Raw genomic sequence first — 25765 nt, 5'->3', positions numbered from 1 at the left:
CCTTCCACTTGAAATGAATGGGAGGTAAAGGTCTTTATTAGCTGTGACTGTTACATAGTTAAGGAATAGAGAACAAGTGTAAGAGGCCTGTATTTGATGACTGGTACTTTTTAATGTAATTATGGGTAAATCCCTTAACAATTAAAACTCAGTTTCTTCATCTACAAAATGAGATAATAATACTTAGAAAATTTCATTCATAATGGTACTGTAAGGATAGAGTTACATTTATATTTGAAAACTTTAAAATCTTATATAAATATCAGTTATTTTTAATATTAATTATTATTATTATCAACTCATCTAAACTTTACCATGCAACTTCCAAGATCCAGTTCAAATGTTACCTTCCCATGTACAAAGTAATAAGCTATGTGTTAAGGATACAAATAGAGAAATAATAGAGACTTAGATCTCTTGAATCTCACTTTTTAAAAGGGGGAAACAACACAGATAAGAGGTTTCAGTTGGGAGTCATATAGATGGGTTCCATGGTCCTTAAAAGTTTTCCTTGATCTTTCTAGAATTTCATTTCTCTCTTTAACTGTGATCACAGTTTGTACATTTGTTTGCACATTTTTCCTGCAGTACTGATGTTTGTGTTAATGACTTCTTTCCTCTATTAGACTGTAGTAAGTCCCCCCCCCAAAAAAAGGGTGTGTTATTTTTTTTTGTTATTTTTATATTTCAGTGTCTTGCTTCCAAATAGTAAGCTATTGTTGAATGAATGAGATGGATGGATTGAAAAAGGCTTAGAATCTGCAAAACTGTGGGGGGGCAGAAATGAAAGGATATCAGGGATTCTTGTCCCATTTCAGATGGACTTTCTTCTCAAGGTCCCAGGTTTGTCACTGATTCTCTTCTCTCCATCTGCTGTTGTCTCTACTCAGCTGAGGGAGTCCATGCAACCCTTCTCCCTCCTCCACTCTCTTCTCCCAGCTATCACAGTATCTGACTAGTCCAACTTAAGCCCATCATTTCAGAGGAGAGTTCACTTCTAGAGCAACTCTGGGTCAAATAATTCTCTTCAAAGTTGAAATAATACCAAAGCTTCCACCCAACAAATACATCAATTCTTCCACTTTTGAGATTATGCTTAGAAAGTTCCATTCCCCAACACACTGGATAAAAAACAACATGGAGCTTTTCTTACAGTCACAGAAAAAAATAGGCAAAATGCTTCACCCATAGAAATTTAGGTACTTGAATTATTCAAATATTTATGCACAGATGCTTTCTAGAATGTGGTTATTCAGTTGTGCTCAAATTCTTTGGAACTCCTTGGACCTCAGCATGGCAAAGACTGGTTTGTTGTTTTCTTCTGTGTTGGATTAAGGCAAATTGAGGTAAGTGACTTGTTTAGGGTCAAATTTGAACCCAAGTTTTAGTCACTCTAAGTCCAACCCTCTAAGCCACATAACTGCTTCCTTCTAGGACCGAGACTTAGCCTAAGAAAGTTTTTGCAAAAACAAATAACAAAAACAAAAAAAAATACTCTATGTCAAAGGTGAAAACAGTTGAGGGCTGATGACCTTAGTTCCAAATGCTTTGTGCTCAGTTAGAAGAGGTAGCTACTAAAAAACCATGGGACAGTTGACTGACCTCATGTCTTTTCTGGACCTCAGGTTCCAGTTCTCTTAGATTAAGGGAACTGGAATAAAAGTTCTTTAGGGTCTTTCCTCTTCATATACTTTATGGTTTATGACTTATATAAGGTAATGGTAATATAAGGATAAAGATGATGAGCACATTGAATGCTTTAATTAAATTTAATCTTACCATCTCCAATTGTGATAAACTTATTGAATGAAGAACACATTACTCTTACTTCCCTTTAGGGTTGAAATTGCACTGCATCTTAAATAAACCTGTTTAAAATAAATTTGGACTTCCCAAATGGATAAATTATAAAGTGATTGTTCCCCTTATGAAAGGATTCCTAGCTTTACAAAAAGTATCATTTAGTGAATTCCATGAATGTAGTTAAGGTATTGTTCATTAATAGAATGACATTTGTGTAAAACAAATACTTAGGGTCTATCATGCATCAGGATTAGGCCAAAAATTGGGGATACAAAATCTAAAAAGGTACAGACCCTTATCTGAAGGACTTTATAATTAAATAAGATTTGGAAATGAAATCCCATGTGTGTGTATATACATACATAAATACATACACATATATACATATAGATAAAATACATAGATATTACATAGATATAAAGAGATAGCAATTTTTTTAAATTCTAGAAGGTAGAGCTGAGATGCGCAGAAAATCCAGGGATGGCTTACAGTTTAACAATCTATCATCTATGACTTCACCTAGTCTTAAGACTAATTAAGACTAATTAAGACCAATTAGTCTTAAGACTAATTATGATTATTTATTATAGAATCCCAGAATTGGAGGAATTCTTCTAATATCCTCATCTAAGACATCATTGGTGGCCTAGGAACTTCTTACATAATGCTTTGGGTTCAAGAACAAGGCTGAATTCTAGGTAACTAAATCAAGAGAGTTCGTTTTTTTCCCTCCCAAATTGGGGACAGATTTTATGCCCAAATCAGAATGCAATTTCAAAGATTTCTCTAAGACAAAGCACAATTATAGCTCAGGTCTAGGAATTCCCTGTATGTGGTTAACAGCCCTCCCACCAAGACACTCAGTGCATGATAGGTATAACAGATAGAAAACAACTTCTGGGGGTGGCTAGGTGGTGCAGTGGATAGAGCACCAGCCTTGGAGTCAGGAGTACCTGAGTTCAAATCTGACCTCAGACACTTAATAATTACTTAACTGTATGGCCTTGGGCAAGCCACTTAACTCCACTGACTTGCCCAAAAAAAAACCCTAAAAAGAAAACAACTTCTTATTTTCCACATCAGACCCCTTACTCTTTGAAATTTAGAAACACATTTTTTGCTGACTTCTTCCACTGCCCCTGTGGCCTCTATCTTTTATTGGTGAGTTCTCTTGGGAGCTACCATTTTAAAGAAAAGCCCAAACCAACAAGTTTTCATTCTCCCGACTTGGTGACCATCCCATGCCCTACATCCCTTGCCCCCTTTCAACTTCCTTTTATGTCTTGTCATCCTCCATTCGAATATAAGCGCTTATGTTAGTGCAGAATTTGTCTTTCTTTTATACTTGTATCTATATCTTGGCCTAGAAGATGACAAGTACTTAAAAACACTCATTGATTTGACATATCACAAACACTGGCCAAGATAAATATGAAATCATGACAGTTATTTATGGGCTTTTCTTCTAAGCTGCCTTTAATCTCACACTTTTAAGAAAAGATAGCACAATATAAACTGAAGTCACACTAGGGAGAATTCTTAGAATGTTAGACCATAGAGGAGAAACCTTAGAGGACTCTATGACTTCTTCATTTTAAAAAATTAAGTAAAATTGAACCAAGAGAGGTAAAGTGACTTCTGTGGTAAATACTGTGAATACTGGAAATGTTGAATTTAAGATTGTACTTATCTTAAGAGAGTTAGAAACACTTTAGCATTTAACCTTGTAGACACAAAGGTAAGTTTATGTGAATGAGGACAAAAAACCAATCCTCAAGCAAGGATTCACTTTCTTAGCTTTGCAAAGAGGTTAAAGAATAGCAGAATTTTAGGAAATGTATTCAAAATTTGCTTAGATTATTTAACATTATGACTGTGGGCTACAGTGAAATCCATGGAAGACCTGAAAGACATTGTGTACTTAAACAAAGAAGAGCAAAAACAGAAAAGAAAATATAGACCACTTTCCCTGATTAATGCTCAAATTAAAAACTTTAAACAAACTTCTAGCAAGAATATATCACAAAGATTATGCTCTATGCTCACATGAGATTTTTACCAAAAGAATGCAAAATTTTTAAATCATTTGAGAATTGTTGAATTATTTTTTAAACCACTAGCTCTATTAAAAACACTAGAAAGTATAGGAATAAATGGAACTTCTCTCATAATGATAAATAGTATCTAAAACCAAGCAAATATTATCTATACTGAGAATAAATTAGAAGCTTTTCCAATTAGAATAAGAGTAGAGAAAGGAGTCAACTAGTCAAAACAGCTAACAACTTTAGAGAAAGATGAAGGATATAAAATAAATCCTCATAAATCATAAGCATTTCTATATATTAACCAACAAATCCCAAAAGGGATAAATCGAAAGAGAAAGAACATTTAAAATAACAGCAAACAATATAAAATACTTGGAAGTCTACTTGCCAAGACACACACACAGAGAATACATGAACACAATTACAGAATACTTATTTTTTAGGGTTTTTTTTTGCAAGGCAAACAGAGTTAAGTGGCTTGCCCAAGGCCACACAGCTAGGTAATTATTAAGTGTCTGAGACTGGATTTGAACCCAGATACTCCTGACTCCAGAGCCGGTGCTATTTCCACTACACCACCTAGCTGCCCCTGTTTTTGTGCTTTTTTTTTCAAAGCAATGGGGTTAAGTGATTTGCCTAAGGTCATATAGGTAATTATTAAATGCTAAGACCAGATATGAGCTTAGGTCCTTCTTACTCTAGGGCTGGTGCTCTATCCACTGCACCACCTAGTTCCCCTTTTAAAACACTTTTCACACTCATAAAGTCAGATCTAAAGGACTGAAAAATTATTAATTACTGATGGATAGCCTAAATCAACATAATAAAAAATGATAATACTACTTCAATTAATTTGCTTATTCAATGCCATGATATCAAACTACCAAAGAATTATTTTATATAAACCAGAAAAAAAATCTAGTAAAAGGAAAAAGACCTAAGAATATCCACAGAATCAATGAAAAAAAGGAACTTCATCATGAAAAAAAGTTAAGGCAAAGGCCTAGCAACTTGAATTTCAAATTATACTACAAAGCAATAATCATCAAAACAACATAGTATTGAATAATACATAGAGTGGTTGATCAATGGAATATATTATATACATAAAAACATAATCTACAGATATAAATATCTCCAGGAAGCTAGTAGTTGATAAACTCAAAAGTCCAAATTTTGGGGACAAGAGCTCACCATTTGACAAAAACTATTTGGAAAAATGAGAAACAATCTGACAGAAATTAGGTGTAGCTACCCATCTCACATCATATGTCAAGATAAATTCAAAAATGGCATGATTTAGATTTAAGGGGTGATATAAGGAAATTAGGGCAACATAGAAAAATTTACTTGCATGAAATATAGCTAAGAGAAGTGACCAAATGAGAGATACAGAGAATCACAAGAGGTAAAATGGATAATTTTGATTACATTAAACTAAATTGTTTTTGATAAACAAAATCATTGCAGACAAAATTAGAAGGAAAGAGGGAAACAATGATGGGGGAGTTTTACAGCAAATTTTTCTGCTATTATTGTCAAATAGAAAAAACCTGATCCAAATTTATGAAAATTAGAGCCATTCCCTAATTGATTAATGGTAAAAGGATATGACCAGGCAGTTTTTAGAAGAAAAAATAAAAATAAAAACTTTCAATTAATACATGAAAAATGTTCCTACTTATTAATAATTATTCGTGTGTGTGTGTGTGTGTGTGTGTGTGTGTGTGTGTGTGTGTGTGTAGGCAATTATCTGAGGTTGCATTTGAACTCAGGTCCTCCTGACTCTGGGGCCCATGTTCTATCCACTATACTACCTAGTTGCCCTTCTTAGTAATAATTAGATAAATGGAATGGAAAACAACTCCAAGGTACGATTTCAGGTTTGTTATGATTTGCATTTCTCATTTTTTTAGGTTTTTTTTTGCAAGGCAAACAGGGTTAAGTGGCTTGCCCAAGGCCACATGGCTTAGGTAATTATTAAGTGTCTGAGACCAGATTTGAACCCAGGTACTCCTGACTCCAGGGCTGGTGGTGCTTTATCCACTACACCACCTAGCCGCCCTTAGCCACCTAGCCGCCCCTTTGCATTTCTCATATTAGTGATTTGGAATACTCTTTCATGTAATTGTAAGTTCTTTTCAATTCTTACTTTGTGACCTGCTCATATCCTTTGAACATATGAATTGGGAAGGTTATATACATGCATATTAATTGTTTATATATCTTTTCAGACTCATCTGACCCTATCAAACCCCTCTCAGAGATGCTCAACAAAAAGATTTTACCCCCTTAAACTATTACCCTTCTTATCTTAGGAATATTAATTTTCTGTGAGCAAAAGTTTTTTTTAGTTTTGTTTATTCAAAGTTATCTATTATATCTTTTGGGAGTGCCTCTATCCCTTGTGTGGTTAAGAATATCTCTTAACCAAATATATGAAAGGTTTACAATCAGCTTTCCATATAATTTTAAGATTGAAAAATGTTTAATATTTATGTCAAGTATCCATTTAGAATATATTGTGGAATATGGTGTAAAGTGTTTGTCTAAGCTTAATTTATGCAGGCATCTTTCCAAAATGCTTAGAATTTTTTTTTTTTTATCAAATAGGAAGTTCCTTACCATGTAATTTATATTTTCTGATTTATCAGATACTGGGCTATTGAGTTCCATTGTTTCTGATTCTTCTTTGTCTCATCTTTTTCATTGATCTAACTCTCTATTTTTAAACCAATACCAGATGATTTTGATCATGTTGAACATATGGTGCTTCTATTTACTTTTTAATGATGAACTTCATCATGAAGAAATACAAACAATTCAAAATGAATAGAATAAAAGACTACATATAAGGGTCAAGATGAGTAACAAAAAAGAAGTATGGTCTAGCTCCCCCACCAAATCTCTTCCTATCAGACCAAATACTGATCAAAAACTCCAAGAAAAAGTCAAAATGCATCATTTTTTTTTTCAGCACAAGGGAGCTTAGCAAGCCAGAAAGAGGCGTCTACAAACAGTTGTGACAGGTTCTGGCCAGGAGGGTGCTAAAGATGGAACATCATAGTAACTAGGGACTTAAGTGGAGATTACTGGGCAAGAAGCTCCAGGGCAGGAAATGATCTTGGGGAAATCCTGAACTAGTGCAGGGTGTGGGGACAGGGACCATTTGGCAATTCTATCACTTTCCCAATTTTGAACTGGACTGAGGGAAGGATCTGTACATTTTTCTTAACTAGAGTAGTCCCTAATGAGAGAAATGACTATAAAATTACAATAAAGGGGAGTCTCAGCTTATCCCTTTTAGACTAAGATAAATCTAAACAAAAATAAACAAAACATTAATTAAAGTTTTAAATGGAAATAGAAAAGAACATACCTATTTTTGATTTATGCATAGAACCTTCACAAAAACTGATCATATGTTTGGATATCAAAAACCTTAAAAAAGAAAACATAAAGCAGAAAAATTAAATGTACCTTTAACAACCATAATATAATGACCATTATTAAATGACCATTGAAGCAAAGATTAAAAATAAACTGGAAATTAATAACTTAATCCTAAAGAGCAGGAATGTTCAAATAATGAATCATAGAACTAGTCAATAATTTAATTTAATGACCAAAGTGAAGCCAGATACAAAAAATAGGGAACACAACCAAAACAACACATCAGAAAAAATTATTTTTAAGCACTTTCTTCAGTAACAGAAAGAGTAAATACAACTTCATCATGCAACTTAAAAAAAATCTAGAAAACCGACAAATTAAAAAAACTTCAAATTCAATATTAATCAAAGGAAAAAAATTATCATTTTATTAAATAAAACTAAGAGCTGGTTCTTTGTGGGGAAAACAATAAAACAGATAAACCTGGAACCTGATGTTTTTTAAAAGAAGAAAAACATCACTAGCATCAAAAATGAAAAAGGTGAATTCAAACTAATGAAAAAAAAATTTTTAAATTATTGGGATCTATTTCACCCAACTATATGCTACTAAAGCTCACTAGCTAAATGAAATAAATATTTACAGAAATATAAATTACCCAGGTAGATAAAATGGGAATTAGAATAATTAAATAACCCAACTTAGAAAATGAAATATACAAGTCATAAAAGAACCCTTAAAGGAAAAAAATTACTCCAAGACCAGATGGATTTACAAATGAATTCTACCAAACATTTAAATAATTTATTCTAATACTACATAAAATTTTATTTAAAAAAAAGAAAAGTAGGGTTTCTACAAAATTCTTTGTGTGACACAAATATGATCTTGATATTTAACCTGAGAGTTAAAACAGACACAGAAAACTACAGATCACTATTTTTAATAACTATTGATTCATAAAACTTTAAATAAAATATTAGAAATGAGATTACATCAGCCTATAAGAAATGATACATTGTTACCAGATTAGATTTGTACCAGATTTATACTATTTCAATATTAGGGAAAATTATAATATTTGTCCATTACAGTTAAAATATGATACTCATTTCTGGCTTTAAAAATACCAGAAAGTATAAGAATAAGTGCATTTTCCCCTAGAATGATGGGTAGTAGAACTAAGAGTCAATATTATCTGTAGAGGGGATAAACTAGATGCCTTTCCAATAAGATCAAGAATAAAACAAGGATATCCATTATTACCATTACTATTCATTATATTACCAGAAATTCTAATTCTATCAATAGGACAGCAAAAAAAGAATAGGAAATATTTTTATCACCCTTTTCAGATGACATAATCATTGACTAAGAAAATCCTAAAAAGTTAATTGACAAAATTAGCAATTTTTGCAATTAACAGGATATAAAATGACCTATATGTATCAGGCATTTATATATATATATACATATATATATATGTATATATATATATGTATATATATATATATATCCAACAAAATCAAGCAGGGGACTAAAAGAGAAGTTTCACTTTAAATATACGTAGACACATAAAGGAAAAATCATATATGAATGTCAACTAATAAGTATTGGGCTTCTATGAAAATATACAAATGAGGAAAGATAGAGATGCAAGTCAAAGATAATATAACATCTTCTATAGTTATAAAACTGATTTGTTAATGCTGGTGCAAATGTAAGTTTTATGAAATATTCTAAGTGCCGGTGTCAGGGAAATTCTTGGATGCAAAATATAATACTGCAAGGTATTATAATTTCAATGAAGACTAAGGTTGTAGCTAGTACTGTATACGTAATTCACCAATATTAATTAACAAAACACTCTTTATACAAATACAGACCTGAAAAAATTGGAGAAATGTTAATTGTTTATGTAGTTTGAATCACTATAATAAAAATGATTTCTATCTAAATCGATTTACTTTTTTGATTCCATGCCAACCAAACTAGCAAAGGATTACTTTTTAGATATAAATAAAAATATGCATCTAGCGCAAGGTAATTAATGAAAAAAGTACAAAGATAGCCTTAACAATATGAAATCTCAAACTATACTGCAATTTCATAATTGCTTTAAAAAATTAAAATTGGGTAAGAAACAGAGAGATCGACAACACATTTGGGATGCATTATACAGAAGCAATTAGCACAGTAGCCTACTGTTTGATAAACCCTAAGTTTTTTTTATATTGGGGTAAGAAATCATTATTTTAAAAAATTTTTGGAAAACTGGAAAGCAGTCTGGCAGAAACTAGGTAAAGAGCAGCATCTCACACTGTATATCAAGACTATATATATATATATATATATATATATATATATATATATCTTCTTTCTTTTGGACATGGCCAATGTAGATCTCCATTTTGCTTGGCTGTACATGATTGTAAAAAGGGGTTTTTCCCCCTTTCAATTATGATTCAGGGTGGGGGAGAAAAGAGAATGTGGATTTTTGCTAATTAAGAAATGAAATTTTATTTAAATTCTTTTGAAAATAAAAGAACATTGTAGTTTCTTCTGTAGAGACCAGGAGAAACTAAGAAGGTCTAAAGAAACATTATATTCAGGGTGAGATAATGAATTCTGTTTTGGATATGCTGAGTTCGAAATGTTTCTAGGACATTCAGTTTAAAATGTCTAATAAATGGTTGTTGGTATGGACCCAACTATCTGGGAAGGTAGGTAAGTTCAAGATTCCCTTATAGTGAGGAATTAAAGTTGAATACATAGAACTGTAAGTTCTTAGCAAGAAGATGATTATTAAACCTTTGAAAGCTAATGAAGTCATTAAGATAATATGTAGAGAAAGAGATGAAGAATCAGTACAAAGATATACCCATAGATATTGGATATAATATGAATGATGAGCTAACAAATACAATTAAGAAGAAGTCATACAGGTAGAAGGAGGATAATAGAGTCAAGATTGGAAATGGAGAAATAAAAAGTTAGAAAGGTTGGAGAAAATCTTAATAGGATTGGAGGTTGTGGTGAAGATGGATAGGTTCATAGGAGTAGCACAAGTTTTGATTAAGGAAGTGGAACACTTGTATGCAATGGTGAGATCTGGGGAGATACCATCCCTGTTGCATACTGAGTTTAAAAAAGTAGGTTCTAGTACTTGAGGAGACTGAAAAACCAAGAGGCTAAAGAGTTTAAGGGAGAATAAGGGCAGAACTTTAAGGGAAGAGCAGAAGAAAAGGAACCAGGGGCTGAAATGTTGGAGAAAGGAGGGAGCTTGCTTTGGAACCATGTAGACAAAAGTTACCATGATTTAGATACTTAAATAAAGGGAAAAATTTTAATAGAGTATATTTCAAAGGAGAAATGTTGTTTAGTGATAACTGCAAAGAAACAGTCTTAGGTGACAATGGGAAACTTTGTCCTTTAAAGATCAAAGTTATCAGAGATATTTATGTGTATATATGTATGTAGGTGTGTGTGTGTGTGTGTGCTTCCATGTCTGTGTCTCTGTGATCACAGCTAGTTTTGGAGAAGATGATAAAAAAACCATAAAAAATCCATATCATGTACAGAGATCAGGTCTCAGTAAAGGAAGGAGTATGAAAGGAAGAGGCCTAGAATGAAGGGAATGTCTTCATTATTGAATGGTAATTCCTAAGGGCACAGTGGAAACTATGGGCAAAACTGGAGTGAGACATGGATATGGTAGGGTTCAAGAGGATAAGGATGAAAGACAACAAGGTGGAGGTGGTGGGTCGCTTGATCTGAAATAGTCAGTATTTAAGTAATACAGGGAGAGGGAGACTAACAGGTAATGGTAGTTTGCTAACCATTCTGGTTAGTCGTAGTAGTAGTAATAGTAGTAGTAGTAGTGGTAGTAGGAGTAGAAGTAGGAGTAGCAGTAGCAGTAGCAGTAATTGTTGGTGTTGTTCTGTTATTCTTCAGTCATGTCTGACTATGTCCTCAAATGAGGTTTTCTAGGAAAAAATACAGGAAAGTGGTTTCCCACTTTCTTCTCCAGCATATTTAAAAAAAATGAGAAACTGAGGCAAGTAAAGTTATTTCCCCAGGGTCACACAGCTAGTCAACAGCTGAGGTCACATTTGATCTCAGTTCTTCTTAACTCTAAGTCTGGTGTTCTATACTCTGTACCAATTCTGGTAAGAATAGATGGCAGATTAAATGGAAGAGCCAGGTTAGACCTGTGAGTCTCCAAACTAATTTTGTGACTTGGCAAAAAGTCACTAATCTCAAAATAAAAAAGAAAATCTCAGGATAATATTAATTTTGTTTACTTTAAGCTATTTTAAAAACTATATTTCAAGTCTCTAATTCCTTTAGGATAGGTCTATAGTAGACTCAAATCAGATGTAAGATGCTAGAACTCCAGTCACTGTGCAGATTAGAAAAATATAATCTATCTCAAAGAAACACTTGTCTGAGGTTATAAAAATATTTCTAGGGGCAGTTTCCTCCTCCTAAAGCATTATAACTTCTCAGCTTTATCCTTATTCTCACTACTCACTCTTTATGTAATTTATAGAATCATAAATTTAGGAGCACAAGATATCATGTGATTTCTTTATTTGGGCTTCATAAACTTTTAAAAATGTTTTGATAATTACATTTCAGTGCAATTGATTTCCTTTGTAACTTTATCCTATTTTATTCATTTAAAGACATTACTCTGAGAAAGGGTTCTGAGGACTCATCAGACTGCCAAAGGGGTATAAGGTTTCTCATTTTTCAGATAAGTAAATTGAGACCAAGGAAATAAATTGAATTGACAATGCCACAGAGATATGAAGTAACAGAGATGGGATGTGAACCAGCTAGGTGGTGCAGTGGATGGCGTTCCAGGCTTGAAGTCAAAAAGCTCTGAATTCAAATTTAGCCTCAGACATTTAATACCTGTGTGATTCTGGGCAACTCACTTAACCCCCTTTGCCTCGGTTTCCTCATCTGTAAAATGAGCTGGAAAAGGAAATGGCAAACCACTCCAGTATCCTTGCTAAGAAAATCCTTAAAAGGGTCACAGTGTCAAACATGACCCAAAATGATGAAACAAGAAAACAGCAACCTCCAATTCCACAATTGGAGTACTGATTCTTCTGAACCATTCTGAGTTTTGTTTGTTTTTTGTTTTAGGGTTAGACCTTCTCAAGCATTATCTCTATCCTCTGACAGATAGCTCACACTCACTCATTACATGGAAATTTCTCCCAAGGTTCTGGTTCACTTCCCCTATTTGCTTTTGAAAGGTATATATGCTTCCCAGTTAAGTCACCTTCCTTCAACTAGAAGTAACTCCCATTCCACAGTATCTTTATAGCCTTCTGCTGTATTTGGGGTCCTGTGCAAAGCTGATGGGATAATTTTCATCAACATCCAAGGCACAGGCCAGGACCATGTATAGAAATAAGCCTGGAAGCCAGAGGTAGACATTTAACGAGCCATGCTTTTCCAGGGCTTGGTAAGGAAGATGGCCCAACTAAAGAAAAATTCTGTCATGATCTATTAATAGAGAATAAAGATTAATGAAGGATTATGTCATAATGAGCCAGCCTGCAGAGTAGCTCCAGTTCTGGCCCTCTGCTGCCAAAATACAGTTCTCATTTCCAACAAACAAAGTCCATCAGAGAGAAAGCATAGAGCCCCTTTAGAGCTGGGAAGTCCCACGCATAATAATGAATGGCCCACTCTTCCTTTGCCAGAGCTCTCCAGCACTCTCAGGGTCACAGGTCATTGTGGTGATTCAGAGGGGGTCTGATCCTTATCTAAGCTTTGGCAACAAAATTAGATTGTGCTCCAGTCTTATTAAAGAAATGTTTGTTCCACCATCAATGAACTGAAAGAAAGCAGCTCAATGTACTTTTGCAAATTACAGCAATAAACTGCTTGAATTAACTGCTTTATTACAAATATTTAATTATTCTATGGGCTAACTGTCTAGTATTTAGGAAAAAGATGAGTAGAACACTTACTCCAATTTAAATTTGGATATAAAGTTGTTTTTTTATTTTAATATTAACTTCTATTTTCCTCTCATCTGAGATAGAGATAAGTTCTCCCAGTCAGAGCTTCTGTGTTTTGAAGATCAACCAGTTCAAGTTTGGAGATGACAACATGGAGTCTTTAGGTCTGTATTAGTTGTCAATGAAAAAAATGTAGTTTGGGATAATTTACAAAAGGCAGTAAATTTTCATTTGGCAGAAATATGAATGAGCATAGAAATGAAATGTTTTTGCCCAGAGTTACTGTCCAAGTTGCACAAGTTTCTTCTGAAGTGAGACATGGTGGGGACAAGACCTAGGGAGGACAGATCTTATTGTACATTTACTGGAGTTAAATACAGGCTCTTATGCCTTGGCAATTCCATCTATTCTTAAATGCTATTGGATTTAAAGAGAAAAAAAAGACCTTGAGAAACTCTTCATAAAAAGCAAGAGTTCCAATGAAAAATTCAATAATTTGGCTTCAAACTTCACTTTCCATTTAGGGGGTTCACAGGATGAAAATAAAGTAAAAATATTTTTTTAAAAAATCATCAGTCATGTTGGCCAAGCTATCAGAAAAATAGAAAATACACAGTAGAGGGCATATTGCTCACAAAGAAAAATCTGAACGTCTACTACAGGAGTAGTGATCATCCAGTATCCAACGGCATCAACAGGGTTATTTCATCAAAGCCCTTTGACAGCCTCTGCTTACTTACTGTTTGCTAATCTACAGACCTAAATTGACCATTCAGCACCAGCAAGTGCACCATGTAGGTCTCAACTTTTCATGAAACACGCATTCGGAAACTACAAAGTGCTGAATATATTTTCAGCCTTTTTATACTAAGATTTACAAGTAATGACCTTAAGCAATGTCATGCATGTAGAACAAAATCATGAGACCACCCTGGTTTTGAGCCGAATTAAGGTATAGAATCATACTTCATTATCATTCAAATGTTGCCGGACTGAACAACAAAACGGCCCCCAGTCATACCGCTAAACCGATTTCATAGTTTCACTTGGAGCAACACCCCTCCCTCTCTTGCTATTTTTTGCTATTACAGGCTCACTGTAAGTAGACAATTATCAGAGCTTAATGCCAGAAATGATAATGCACTGCCACATTTGGAATCCTTGGGCAGCATCCGTTCGATCCCGTGGAGAAAGAATGTCTCTTAGTGTCTCCTTGGGGCACTGGCAGTTGGCAAATTTGGCCGCCCGTGATGACATTTTGTGAAATCATCATTTCAGCTTGATTCGGAACCCAACCCGGCCAAGGCTGATGGCAGGATGACTCTTCTGGCAAGCTGCCTCCCTGGACCCACATACTCTACAGGCTACTTTCTGTCGAACTACCTCCCATGAATGAAGCCCTTTGACTTCCCTGCCATAGCTGGCACACTGCCCCTTTCACAGCCCCAACTAACCGTCATCTTGGATGTAACAAATTAGTACATTCTCAGAATAATAATAAGTACAGACATGAAAACACCATTGTCTTTATTGGGAAATGAAGTAACTGTGCTTTAGGTGGGTGACTCTTTCAAGGCAACACCACAGGCAAAAATAAATCTTTTAGGGGAACGAATGGCCAATTCCAAGAGATATGTGACACATCATTTGCTGTAAAAATCAGAAAAAAGGAAATGGAACAAAAAGCTGTTTGTTGGAATGGATGAAAAAATGAAAGGATAAAGAACATGAAAAATATAAAAACAAGGGGAGATGCTTTTACTTGAAAGTACAACAGAGGACACAGGATTACAAAATCTCTTTTTGAGAGGATGGTACTTAACATCACCTGAATTCCCTACTGGTTATTACTCAAGAAATTTTTTTTCTAATTTTTTCAAACTTTAGCTTTATTAGGGAGAAAGAGTTCATATAGAAGCAATCAAAATAGATTAACAGTAAGATAAAGCACAAAAATATTCTCAAATGTAATGATATTCAAAGTCACTGATTAAAAAAAATTTAATAGTGGAAAAAAGGATTTTAATATTTGAATGGGATCAGAGATCCAGAATCTAGAAATGGGAATATATATGTACACACACACACACACACACACACATATATACACATGTTTGTGTATGCACATGTATCTTCTTCAATTTTGATTAAACTCTATTCATGTAGCATTTATAAATATACATAAAAGTCTACTCTCTTCAGCAGCACAGATATAAAGATATGCAGGAAACAAAATGTTTCTTCTTATTTTGGATAGACCAATGTCAGTTATTCTGAGAAATAAGAATATTAAAAAAATGTGTCATCATGGTCTTTATGACAGCCTCAACTTTCTCAGGGAACTATAAAATGGAACATTAAGAAAGATGGGAACAATGAGAGTCTCCTTTAGCAGTTGATAAGACTAAATTAGAATAAATGACAACAAGTCTGGAAGAATCGAATAAATATTTCCTTACCACAACTCAGAGACTTTCCAATGGAGATGTCACTTTTCAAACTGTTACCATGTAGAAATCAATGTCACCCTTGATCATTCATTAACGAGCTTTTACTTGGAGTGATTGGACTCCAATCACTTTAAATCGTTTGAGATATTTTACTGCAATATTCCTAAACTTTCTGGTTCAAATGAGTCCAAGAATATCTCATTATAAATGTAGACAGTCCTCAAAAAGCAGTCAAGCATGACTAAAAAGATCACTCTTTTACACAAAAAAATAGCCTTCTGATTTTACCCTTTGTTGAAAAGACATTTGGTCGGCCACAGGGGAAATACATAATCTACTTTTCTATTCAAATACTATATTTGAGAATTCTGAGACTACAAGGACCCTACAACAATTCTGGGTAAAATATATCTATATATGTACACTCATATATATGGACACATATGCATCATGTATGTCATAAACACTCATGTGACAAAGTGCAAATTGCTGCTATGTTAGCAATAATTTTAACCATCATTTTAAAAAGTAAAACACCTAAAACAGCTCTAATTAGTAATAAATTAAATCAGAGTAGCTAACACAAGTAAAACTGCCTCTGAAATCCATCTCATTTCTAGCATTCTCAAGGGTAAATTTTATGTTCAAAGTCAAGTTTGAATAACATAGCTCTGCTCCTGTAGCAGGAATCTAATTTTGACCAAATATACATTCTGCCATCATAATTCATACATAGAGATGACCTTGGAGTTAAATCCTGTCCCTTTCAAATACAGAATGTGTGACCCTGGATAAGTCATTTAACTGCTTCTCTCTGTCCCAGGTAACTCTCTGCAACTAAAAACTTCAAAAAAAAAATGAGACAGGGATATATTCATGGAGAGAAGCTATCCCTATATCCTACTATATATTTTGTTCAGTAACATATCAAAAACAATGTTCTTCATGACTTTTTACTGAAGATGGGCATCAGAACTTTTTATAAAAGAAGATCAGGTCTGGGATTCAACATAAAATTCTGATGCCTTCATCCCTTAGTCATGGTACCCTAGATAGATCTATCCAGACCTAGAAGGGACTTCAGAGTCCATCCAATTCAATTTCTTTAATTTACAGATGAGGAAACTGAGTCACAAGTAATGCCAGAGAAAGAATTTTAATCTGGTTCTCTTACTTCAGAACCAGTGACCTTTTCACAGTTTCATCATCTTTGCTTTTATTTTTCTGTTTTGTTTCAGGAAAGAGATGGAATATGACTCATTCTCTTATATTGCAAAAGTGTCTTTTTTCTTTCAGAAGTAAAAGAAGGTGCTAAGCAACTGATGTCTCTCTTCTGCTTTAAATAAGAGGCTGATTCAATCTCCCACCCAGTTCCCCAGATTACAAAGTACTGGAACTGAAGGGGAAAAAGTTTCAAGTCATTAGTTTCTTTGTGAGTACATAATATTTCTTCAGTTATCTTTTCTCTTTAAAAAAACAACAAGCAGTTGTTCAATACATTTCAAGCCACCACACAAGGATTTTAAAAGTCCAAATTATCTTTTCATCCTTACGTGTATGAAAAAGAAGCTTTATTTCTACACTCTAAAATTGATGACTCATAGGGCTAAAAGTTTGAAAGCTTTCTACCTATGTGCTTCCCTTGACTTTTCAGAGTGTGAATTAGCTTTTGGGGTATAATTCTAAAATGCAAAATGTCAACTCGACTTGCATGTTCACTCTGAGTTCCTTCCTAGACTGTGTAGCTCTCCCAGCAAAGGAGAATGCTAACCACATATTTCAGGACAAAGGAACTGATTCATGGGGGGCTGGGGAGGCGGTAGGGGTGCGGGGGTAGGGGAGTGGGGGCAGGGAAGAGACCACACACCATTTAAAAGGTTTGTTCAATTTACAAGAAAACTATTGTAAATGCTTTGTTGATTCATTATGAATGACCCGGCATGACAAATAACAAGTGACCACCTCCTTGTTGTGTCTCCCTGAATGCGTAATGCATTCAGGGGGAGCCCAGTGGCCATCTGGACACACCACAGAAACTTTTTTGCAAGGGAACATGAAACCCTTTCCAAAGACACTGCTCCTAGGTTCGCTTGGCCAGACAGCTTAGATTACAACCATGGACAGCTCTGTCCGGAGAAGATTTGATAAACGCAAATCTTTCATCCAAAAGGTCATTTCTAATTGCATATTGCTTGTTCCTGGCAGACAAGATTCTGAAAGGTAGCCCACACCTGAGAGGTGCATTCCACTAGAGGGAGTGGAAAGAACCCAGAGAAGGGGAAACAGAGTGCTGGCTCTGGTTGGGTTTTTATCACCAGGGTCCCTTGAACCAGCTAACAAAAGTCCTTTTTGCTTCTTCACCTCAGAAAAAGGGAATAAAATATATTTTAGTAAAACATCTTAAAAATCCTTTGTTGAAAAATGCTTTAGAAGAGAGAAGTATTATCCTCATCATCTACTGAACTTTTGTCTCTTTTTCCCATGTCCCAAGGGAAATAAATTGACATATTTTTCTATCACCAATGATCCTTTTAAGACCTCAACGTGGCTTCACTCCATTACTTCTCACACTTATCTCCATTAAAAACACATAAAGTGAAGACAGTCAGAGTCGGGGCAGAAATAGGTAAGGAAAAAGGGCAGTAATGTTTAAACTGTTATGTAACATGGGAGCTCTCTAGTACCCCACCATCAGCCTTTCCTGTAGGAGCAAGGTCTACAGAAAATAAATAAATAAAGGAAATGAACAAAATGGGGCCCTTCAGATTCTAGCTGAAATGGGCTGCTTTGAGGTTAAAAGCATAGAGATTGCTTTCCTGAGTGGCCATTTGATTGCAGATCATCCATGTATTGCTCTATCCTTTTCCACTGGACCCCAATGTTGCAAAAGCTTTTACTAAATTGCTAGTTTAATAGGAAAAGTCTATATCCATAAAATGATCACTCTAGATGAACATTTTGGGTTAATTTCCTTTCTTCTCCCCCCTTCTTTAACCAAAAAAACCAGTCATAAACAAAACTCCAGGGTCTAGGAAAAAAAAAAAAGATGTGTTTCTGGAAACATAAGTAAAAAGATGTCCAGTTCTTACAAAATTCTGGAAACCTTATCTCTTTCAATTTCTTTACGATTCTTTGCTTCCAATAGGGTTTACTGGTCCATGACAGTTTCAGAGGAAGGAAAAGTTTAAGGGTAGGAAAAACAAGATTCAGATAAAGATATCCAGGACATGAATAAGCTGGAGAGGGTCTAGAGCAGAGTGATTAGGGTAATGCAGAGTCTCAGGATCATGCCATAAGTGCATCAGTTAATAGATATGGGGATTTTTATCCTGGAGAAGAGAAGATGGGAGATAGGATTGCTAATTATCTTATATGGAAGAGATTAGATTTATTCTGCCTGACCCAGTGGGCAGAACTGGTCAGATCTGGGTTAACTGCTGCTTCCTAATGTCTCTTACAGAAGCATTATTCGTGTTCCTCTTCCTATGTACAGAGAAGCCCAGGGATCTATTCTGGTTCCTCTTCCTCTACTGTCTCTCTTGGATCTTACAGGTTCAAATGCACACAATATATACAAGTGCAAAGTGTATGCAGAAATATGTCTATATTGTCCATAAGGTTAGCTTATAGCTTATAGCTTATAGATACAGATAAATTTATAAATATAGATACAATAAAATTTATAAATATAGATACAATAAAATTTATACACAAAATAAATTATAATAATATAAAATAAATATAATCATATTACAATTTATATAAATATAAAAATTTAAAATATGGATATAATAAAAATTACATATAAGATTGGTTTATTTTTCTATGCATATTGTATAAGGTTGGTTTATAAATCTAAATACAGATAAATTTATAAATATAGGCTTATGTCTAGTTCTATAATTGAACCTTATCTATAATATACAGATATATAATGTACAGAAATATGTATATTATATATATAAGGTTGGTTTATAGATAGATTCAGATACAGTTGTACATCTGTAGCTGCCCATAAATCAATCTTTTACATACTATACAGACATATATGTTTTGATATCTATAAATCAGTTATATATAATATACAGAGATTATATTCTCTGTAAGGTAGGTTTATAGATAAATGCATAAATATATAAACACGTACATATTATCTATATCTATAAACCACTTTTATATATAGTATATATGCATGTCTGTATATTATATATAGATACATATTTATCCATATTTGTATATCTATCTGGGAGTCATTTGCATACATGGCAACTGAACTCATGATATATCTATCTACAGCTACACTTACATCTATGTTTAAATCTAGATCTATTTATCTATTTCCAGTTCTCATCATTTTCTTATTCTGACTGTTAAATGTTTAATAAATGCTTATTGAATTGACTTCAACTCAATTCAGTTTGCAGAGAGTCAAATGTTGGTTTGGTAAAGAAAAACTTCCTAGCAATTAGAATTTATCTCAAAGTGAAGTGGACTACCTTGGGAAATAGGAAGTTCCCCCTTCAAGCAATGACTGGTTTTTTTTTAAGTTTTTGCAAGGCAAATGGGGTTAAGTGGCTCGCCCAAGGCCACACAGCTAGGTAATTATTAGCCCAAGGCCACACAGCTAGGTAATTATTAAGTGTCTGAGATCGGATTTGAACCCAGGTACTCCTGACTCCAAGGCCAGTGCTTTATCCACTATGCCACCTAGCCGCCCCCTGCAATTGACTGCTTTTAAGGGAAACTATATTGGGAAATTTGGTGGAAAGGGATAGACTGGAATTTCACTGGGCTGTCTTCAAACTATGAGATTGTATATAATATTGTGTGCTGGTTTTAACACACTCTGGGTCTGATTTGAAGTAACCACAGTAAAAAATAACCACAGGAGCAGATCTACATGGAAATCAAGAAATGTTTTGTTCAGGAATAAACCAATCTGTCTTTCTCCTCACCTACATTTCCAATGTATTCTTCTCCTTTTCTTCTCAGAAAAGAAAAAAGTTTTTTAAAAGGCAAAAGAAAGTTTAGAAAAAATTAACAAACTAATTGCATCTGAAGGGAGGTCAGTCAGTTCCTTTCTGCTGTACCATATTGCCTTCCAATAAGGAAGTGATACTCCTGATAAAATGTTTTAAACAGGAAAAATTACTGAATGATTACAAATATTAAAACTTTTTCTCTAGTTTTTGACTAGAATTTTTTTTCCAAACTCAAACTTTCTGATTGACTTCTCTTTTCAGTTGGGAAAGCTCAGAATTTACAGAGGAAAGTAACTCCCCTAAGAATACAAAAGTGGATTTGAGCTGGAGGTGTGTGTACTGTGCTAAGTCAGCACCCTTGTTTTCTCCTCCAGAGCCATCTGGGTCCAGAGGCCAGATAGGAATCAGGAAGCCTGGAGACCTCCCAGGATGTGAGGGAGTCAGAGTTAAGTGACTTGCCCAGGCTTACATAGCTATTAAGAGTTAAGTGTCTAAAATCATAAAAACAAAAAACAAAACAAAAAAAGAAGGGGAGAAGCTAGGTGGTGCAGTGGATAGAGCACTGGCCTTGGAGTCAGGAGTACCTGGGTTCAAATCCGGTCTCAGACACTTAATAATGACCTAGCTGTGTGGCCTTGGGCGAGCCACTTAACCCCATTTGCCTTGCAAAAACCTAAAAACAAAAAAACAAAACAAGAGTTAAGTGTCTGAGGTCAAATTTGAATTCATGTCCTCCTGACTCCAGGGTCAGTGCTCTATCTACTGTACCACCTAGCTGCCCATATGTTTTAAGAAAGACTTTGAATAAATAACTTTATTTTGACTATTATAAATATTCAAATTAACTATTAAGTACATATGAAGAAAGATGTTATATGCATCCAGAGAATAAATAGAAATATGTATGGGTTTTATGTATATATATATATATATACATATATATATGTGTGTATATACACATATATATGTATACATATATATGTATATATATATATACATATATATATATATATCCAAGATAGGAGAGCAAACAAGAAATTTACATGATAATTTCATTGTATATTTGTAGGGAATAGTAAGTTGTGCATAGAAGACTTGCAGTTTCATGTGCAATTATCTTTTTTATTGTTATGGAAATATATATATGTTTACATGTTATAGAAATGCTTGTTGTATTACATAACTTAAAAGTAAATGTTAATTAAAAAATAAGATAAGCCATACTAAAAGCGAGTCTTCATGCAAATATCATCATTCAGATTGTTGGAGATGTTCCTGTTACACACATACACACATACACGTGCGTGCACACACACACACACACACACACACACACACACACACACACAAATACAAACACAGCTGCATAGGACAAAAATACCTTAGAACAAAATTTCTGATTGTCAACAAAAAGTGGAAGGTCACAGGGCCAATGACAGGCAGAAGTCTGAGGTAAATAAAGTTTGCCTTTGCCCCCCAGTCCTGTCTCCTCTTGCAGCCTACCCTGACTTCCTGACTTAGCACATATCTGTTTGCTAAATGGGTCCCTTCCTTCTCTATTTCCACTCAGCTTCTCTCTCTCTCTCTCTCTCTCTCTCTCTCTCTCTCTCTCTCTCTCTCTCTCTCTCTCTCTCTCTCTCTCTCGCCTGAGCCCAAATGAGGCCATCTGCTGACCTTCATGCTCTCTATCTACTGCCTGATATAATTTTTCCTTTTACCCCTGATACTCTCTGATATGTATTTAGGGTTCCATAGTAGGCATAGTCTTTTTTTTTAACATTTGAAGATCATGACTGCAATAGGTACAACTTAGCAAATTTTTGCAACAAGAGGACATCTTTTTTAGAGCAAATCAAGAAGTGGAATAGTTTTTCTGGGGGGGGGGTACATCAGATTTTCCCCAAACTGGAACTCTTTCAGCAAAAGTTTGATGATCAATTAATGTCTATAGGGTAGAGAGGGTTCTTGGTGAAACTTAAGTAGATCAATAAGACCTTTGAATTCTCTTCCAAATCTAAGTCTCTGTGATCAACAGGATATGTTCTATTATGTTAGTCCATCAAAAAATGGATATGGAGATAGAGATATATTTATTAGAAATATTGTGTATATGTAATATATAAATGATTAAAACATGTATATTCAGAAAGATATCTACTTATGCCTATGTAGATATAAATTATATATAATTTTATATAGCCATGTAGAGAAATATTTATATGTAAATTTTATCTAGCTATAAATATGTCTATAAAATACTTATGTATAGTTATTTAGGTGTTAGAGATATAATTACATTTAGTGCTTTTACTATACTCATTTTACAGATTAGAAAACTGAGGTTGAAAGAAGTTGTCCATAGCCATACAAATAATAAGGAGACAAGAATCAAATTCAAGTCTTCCAAATGTCAATTCCAGGTCTTGCCACTATGCCAATAACCTGCTCGAATATGCTTAAACAGTCCACTTGGGGGCTCAGTGAATAGAGTCTTGGGCCTAAAGTCATAAAGGCTTGAGTTCAAATGTGGCCTCAGACTCTTACTTGCTCTATGATCTCAGAGGAATCACTTAATATGTTTGCCTCAGTTTAAAAAATGTGGATAATAATCAGACAGGGTTGTTGTAAGGATCAAATTAAAATTACACAAATGTATGCATTGTAAAAGGATATACACATTTGCACATACACATATGTGACCCTTTGCAAACCTTAAAACACTATATAACTTCTAGCTAATATCATTATTATTATAATATAATAAATATGAATGTATATTTTTGTTGTTGTTGCGTCACTTTTTAGATATGTCTGACTCTGTGTCACACCCATTTGGAATTTTCTTGAAAAAGATAATGGAGTGTTTTGCCATTTCCTTCTTCAGCTCATTTACAGGTGAGGAAACTGAAGCAAAAAGAGTTCCTGGGTTCCACATTTGGGATTTTCTTGGCAAAAATACTGCAGTAGTTTACCACCTCCTTCTCCAACTCATTTACAGATATGGCGAATAGGACTGAACGATTGTCCCAGGGATGCACATGTAGTAAGAGTGGCTGGCCCCCGGGTTAGGCTGCGGCACAGGTTGGCGGGAGGGCAGACGGGCGGGCGCTGCTGGCCCCGTTGTGCTGCGGCCACCGCGGCCTGTGTTTCCCCCGGCCCCGCCATGGAGCCCGGTGCCCCCTGCCATCCGCCAGGGCTGGTTCCGGGAGACGTGCCACCTCTGGTCAGGCCAGGCCATGTCCCTGCAGGTGGACGAGCTGCTCCACCACCAGCGCTCCCGCTACCAGGAGATCCTGGTCTTCGGCAGCAAGACCTATGGCAATGTCCTGGTCCTGGATGGAGTCATCCAATGTACAGAGAGGGATGAATTCTCATACCAGGAGATCGTTGCCAACCTGCCCCTCTGCAGCCATCCCAGCCCACGAAAGGTGATAATCATTGGTGGTGGGGACAGGCATCCTTTGGGAAGGGGTGAAGCATCCCTCTGTGGTGTCTGTGGTCCAGCATGAGATTGATGAGGACATGATCCAGATCTCTAAGAAATATTTGCCAGGCATGGCCATGGGCTGCTCCAGTCTGAAGCTGACCTTGCATGTTAGAGATGGATTTCAATTCATGCAGCAGAACTAAGACGCCTTTGATGTCATCATCACAGACTCCTGAGACCCCATGGGTCCTGCCAAGAGTTTGTTCAAAGAGTCTTATTACCAACTGATGAAGAACAGCTGAAGGACGATGGGATCCTCTGCTGTCAGGGTGAGTGCCAGTGGTTGCATCTGGACCTCATCAAGGAGATGCGACACTTCTGCAAGTCTCTGTTCCCTGTTGTGGAATATGCCTACTGTACCATCCCCATCTACCCAAGCATCCAGATTGGCTTCATGCTCTGCAGCAAGACCCCAAGCACTAACTTCCAGGAGCTGACCCAGGAACAAGTAGAGAAAATGAACCTCAAGTACTACAACTCAGAGGTCCACCGCAGCCTTTGTGCTGCCTGAGTTTGCCCGCAAAGCCCTGAGTGATGTGTGAGGAGACTGGTATGCCCCCCTCGGCCTCTCCCAGGGACTTCAAGCCACAAGTACCCATTCCAGGATGCCCCTCTTCTTGCTCTGAGGGCATCAACTGGCACTTGGCACCTCTTCCTGACTGAGGACCTGCCCCTTGCCAGCCAACCCTGCCTGTTGACCAAGTGTTACTGAACCCAGGACGTGATTGAGGGGCTCCCTGTGCCCTGCTCTGCTGGGCGGGTGAGGGGCAGTACAAGATGTCTGTCTTTCTATCTCTGTCTTTGTCCAGTCTGGTCAATTAGTGTCTGTTAATATTGATCACCTGTGTACAGACTGATCCTTCTCACCTCACCAAGACCCCTCACCAAACAGTGTATTTATAACTGAAAAAAAAAGTGGGGTGTGTAGAAGGGAGAAAATTGAATTTAAGTTCTTTTGACTCCATGGTTAGTGTTTATATTTGCACATTATATACATCATACATATTATATACATATATGTATTTAAAACATTTTGCATATAATGCTTATATAAATATGTATCTGAAATAAAACATATTTACATTTATACACTGCTTTAAGGTTTTCTAAACACCTTAAATGGACTTTCCCAGTTGATTTGTATAGCTACTAAGTTTATATGAGGAAGGATTAAAACTCAGGTTTTAATACCTGACTCCAAATCTATGACTCATTATTCTGTACCACTTAGATATTATAATTTATTATAAGTAATACCTTATTACAAATATTATAAGTAATCCCTATATAACTAAATGTCTGCATAATAATATATACATGTATAGTATCTGTATAACAAATATATAATATAATGTATGTAAAATAAATACATGCGTATAACATATGTACAATATCTGTATAAAAGAACTATATAATATATGTGTAATAATATATTAATATTTGATATATGTATAGCAATATATAATATAATACACAATAATAAATATCTACATATGTGATGTGTATATCTGTATAAAATAATAATAGATATACAAATATAATAAATATATACATATATTTTATTTCTCTCTATATATTTCTATCAATATATCCACTAAACTTAGCAAAGTAACTGGCA

The 25765-nt window shown here is 35.0% G+C and overlaps 1 long non-coding RNA gene and 1 pseudogene across 4 annotated transcripts in view; one reads left to right on the top strand and one right to left on the bottom strand.

The window, feature by feature from the left end:
• The window catches only part of LOC141490761 (uncharacterized), a 733557-nt gene that overhangs the window by 293653 nt on the left and 414139 nt on the right, over positions 1-25765 (bottom strand). The gene's annotated exons all lie outside the window — the stretch shown is intronic.
• Positions 17795-24769, top strand: LOC141491492 (spermidine synthase pseudogene; annotated as a pseudogene).

Source organism: Macrotis lagotis, chromosome 6 (assembly GCF_037893015.1).
Source record: "Macrotis lagotis isolate mMagLag1 chromosome 6, bilby.v1.9.chrom.fasta, whole genome shotgun sequence".
Lineage (NCBI taxonomy): Eukaryota > Metazoa > Chordata > Mammalia > Peramelemorphia > Peramelidae > Macrotis > Macrotis lagotis.
The sequence above is the reverse complement of the archived record's forward strand: the minus strand, read 5'-3'. Positions and strand labels throughout refer to the sequence as shown.